Genomic DNA, 4,319 nt, shown 5'->3' on the forward strand with positions numbered 1-4,319 from the left:
CAGCGGATCTGCGGATGACTGTGATGGATGTTGCACTTATTCATTTTGTATGCTTAGCTACCTGTACCGGGACTTGCCATTTGATTTGCACTTCGGAGTGAAAGCGCCTACGAAGAATGTAAATGGAAAGATGTTTTAATGGGGCAGCTGTGAAGGATGGATATCATTTCTGCACTGCAAGATCCTAGGAGAATAGGATCGTAAGCACAATGCATTCGTAAAATGCCCTTGTTTTATTTAGAGGCTGTTGCATTTTAATGCGAGCGTTTTCGTTTTTATGTATCGGGAGTCATGTGAGGTAAGACCTTATTGCCGTGGTGACGGTTCGTGACCCCTTGACACCATGACCTCGTCTGCGTCTGGTTTTGATTTGTGTAAAGGTTTGCTCCTCTGTTCTGACAGGTTTTTCCCAGACTTATGAAGTCTCGTAAGGTGGTGTCAGGAGAACAAATCAGTGTGCTCACCTCACACCTCATGAATAACCACACTTGCCGCACGACATTTAATACGGTCCCTTCCAAATCCACTACTGTTTATAGAAAAAACACGCAGGGAGACGGTTGGAGGCAGTTAATCGTGGGGGTGAAGTGATCTCGCCGGCGATATGAAGCTGGAAACGACAAGCGTGATTGCGACATGATTACAATTCGGCGAGGGGCGTAATTTACCTGCAGCATCCCATTGTGTTTGTCCTGTGGCATACACCCACTCTTTATCAGAGAGAATAATGGCTTCATCAGTTCTCATCTCTTGTGCGGGAGCGTGAACGCACCTCTTACTCTACCGGGCCGGTTAGCGGCTGTAAGGATGATGCAGTATCAATTTGCTGTGAGAGAGGAGTTTGGTTAGGGCGTCTGATGTTCGGTGTCTGGAAATCATGCATCTTTTCACCTCGAAATTGCAAAGCGTTGAGCTCACCTTCGGGCACTGCCACTATCAAATATTGTTTTCCTTTATCTTTGTAACAAATAGAAGCTGATGCATCAATGTTCCCAACCCTGGTAACTGTCTGTGTGCTCCACCTAATTGGCTTCCACATTTACGCTGAAGGGCTTGTAATCATTCTGAGTGCCAGTAATGTTTTGAGTGATGTTCACCATTTCATTTTCGCTTTGTGTGCATTTTTTTCCACGACACCTAGTGAAGAGCTATAGTGGAATATGGTTATGGTGATGCTTAGCCTTGGGCCTAGTCCACACGTACAAGGTTATTTTTATAAATGGAGTTTTTCACTCTTTTGTGAAAATAATCTCCATGTCCACACAAACACGCAAAAAACCCAGTATGAAGTGTTGTCAATTGTTGCTAACAATTTGCTACATCACTCTTAAAATAGCTGGGTTATTTTTAACCCATGTTGGGTAAATATTGGACAGAACATGCTGGGTTAAAAACTATTTAAAAATGATGTTGCAACTATGGGTTATAATAACCCATCAGTTGGGTAAAAAAACAGCATTTGGTCACCCAGCAGTGTTTTCTGTCCAAAATTTACCCAACATGGGTCAAAAATAAAATTTTTGATTACAAATGTTGTCGGGCATCATTTGATGCATGAAGATCTAAAAAAACAATTCCCAACCAAGATTTATTGTATATAATAATATAATATAATATAATAATACTTATTACCAAAGTATTTCCTTAGCAGGGAACATGGTTTTAAATGTTTTTAATAGGGCTGTCAAAAAATTAATCACAATTAATTGCATACATATTAAAGTTTGTGTTTGCATTTTATATTTGTGTTTGGATTGTATGTTAATTATTATGTATATGTAAATACACAAACTAAAAAAAATTATCATTTATATATATATATAAATATTTAAGTAATTAAATATATATATATATATATATATATATATATACATATATATATATATATATTTTATATATTCTTTAATTATTAAAAACATTTAAATGTTCATATGTGTGTTTTTTAAATATACATAATAATTACACACAACACACACACATATTACGCAAAAATACTTTTATTTTGTATTGGATTAATCACGATTAATCTTTGCCCAGCACTAATATATGTGCGTAATTATTTCGTATATATAAATATACCTGTAAATGTTTCTTAAATACATTCATGTGAGTGTGTTTATATAGGCTATACAAAATAATTACACACATATATTATGCAAAAACAAACTTTTATTATGTAAGCGATTAATCACGCTTAATCTTTTGACAGCCTTGGTTTTTAACAAAGTTAAAAGAGTTGTTAGTCGAGAGACCATGGTACAGTTCACTTGTAAACTTTTTTTAAATTCATAAAAGTTTTGTTCATCTGTGAAGGTTATCTTCTTGTACAAAACGTCTACGTTTATTTTGAGCGATACTCCATATGAGGTTGGCCTATATACGTCATCGTATACGGCACTCTATATTAAACATCTAGGTTTCATTTTCACTAAACTTAGGTGCTGAACTGTGTATACAGTATGTCTCCCATTCTTTCTCTGTCTTGTACAGAAAACACACAAGCATCCAACTGGTAGAGCATTGTACAAAAGGTCATAGGTTTGAACCTCATACTGATAACTGTTATTGTATATCTTGAAAGCACTGTCACATTGGATATAAGTGTCTGCCAAATTCATAAATGTATGTCGGCTTTCCGCTGGACATTAAGCTTCATATAGCTGATTATTCTCTGTAGAGTCCAGATAGAAAGAGAGAGAGAGACAACTGAAGTGGTGAAGAGAAAATCCTCTTTGTTTAACAATTCATTGTGTTTCATTTTAATTGTTCAACTGTTTATTCAAGATCATATTCCCACAAGGTCTCAGCTGGACCCCTGGCATTTGTTTCTCTTTATTTGAAATGTTTTTTAAATATTTTTTATAGAGCTGGAAGTGAGGACCGTAGGGGCTCGACCTGATTATGCATCGGGGTATTTGATCATTTTAGCTTTGCAGCTGTTTGTTAGCTGTGGAGTGAAAAGTAGCTCAGGGTGAGTCGCATTATGCAGGTTTTGGACTCCTGCGGTTCTGTAAACAGACATACTTAAATTATTTGATTCTCTATGCCCATTTTTACCTCAAGACAAAATCTTTTACCACAATGTAGATGTCAGATCTTATGTGTATATAAACATGCAGCTGTGCATTGGATTGCATGGGGGAGGTAAAATAAGAGGATGTCGACAAAAAAATATAACGGCATTGTTTTTATAAGCACAGTGTTTTTGAGGTGCTTATAAAAGGAGTCTTAAAGGTTCTTTATGGAGCCATTTTGCCCCAAAATGTTTCTTCTTTGGCATCGTGAGGCACCTTTTTTTTTTAATTGCAAGGCAACTTAAAGTGCATTCAATCCCAAAAAAATGTATTAGTATATGCTAACTATCGAACTCATGATCTAACGCAATGGTCTACCAAATGAGCCGCAGGAACACCGTATTTACCAAAAGGCAACCTTTTGATCTCTTTGATGAAGAGCCAATACGGAAGTGATTTAAACTGCAATTCATCGACTGGCCAATAGAGGCAGGCTCAAAAAGGACAGTAGAAAATAATAGGTTTACAACCTGGTACAAAAATTGTTTTGGGTTTGTATCTAATTTGTTCTTCGTTACACCTGTGAGCGGGGTGAATTTTTTTGTAACTCATCCGTTTAAATTATATTAAGCCTTAAAGTTTTGCATAATTAAGGGCGTGGCCACTTGAGTGACGGTTGAACAGCCACTGCTGTCACTAGAGTCGAGCTAGGCAGGCGTGGTTTCAGCAACCAGTCACCTCAGCTTTACCCACATCTCACCCTTTTTACCAATTTTCGGATATCCAAGAGTGATACACGGTGACGCGCGGCCAAGATAGCGACGGCAGACATCGCCTACTTTAAGTTTCAAAAACGATCTTCAGAAACCTATGGGTGACGTCACGGACGCTATGTCCATCTATTTTCAGTATATGGTATTTACTTTTAAAAACAAAAGTTCCTCTAAAGCTCGAAGCATAGTCTGTTTTACGTGTACGCGAACGTACGTGAACAACCTTGCAAAGTATCGCTTATTTGACTCCTACGTGTACACAGACGTTCGACGGATGCACATTGCAACAAAATGCAATGCATCTCATGGGATACATACTACATTCTCCTATAAGTGCATGCGCAACCTACACATACAATGTATGCAGGGTTTAAAAAATCCAACGGTGCGCATATAGTACGCACACACACTCTGATGATGGAAAATTGCATCATAGGCACTGTACACGGACCCTCGGGTATGCGTAAAAACTTGACTATACGTCTTCGGCCTTAAAGGAATAGTCTACTCATTTTCAATACTAAAATATGTT

Source organism: Misgurnus anguillicaudatus, chromosome 9, assembly GCF_027580225.2.
Source record: "Misgurnus anguillicaudatus chromosome 9, ASM2758022v2, whole genome shotgun sequence".
Lineage (NCBI taxonomy): Eukaryota > Metazoa > Chordata > Actinopteri > Cypriniformes > Cobitidae > Misgurnus > Misgurnus anguillicaudatus.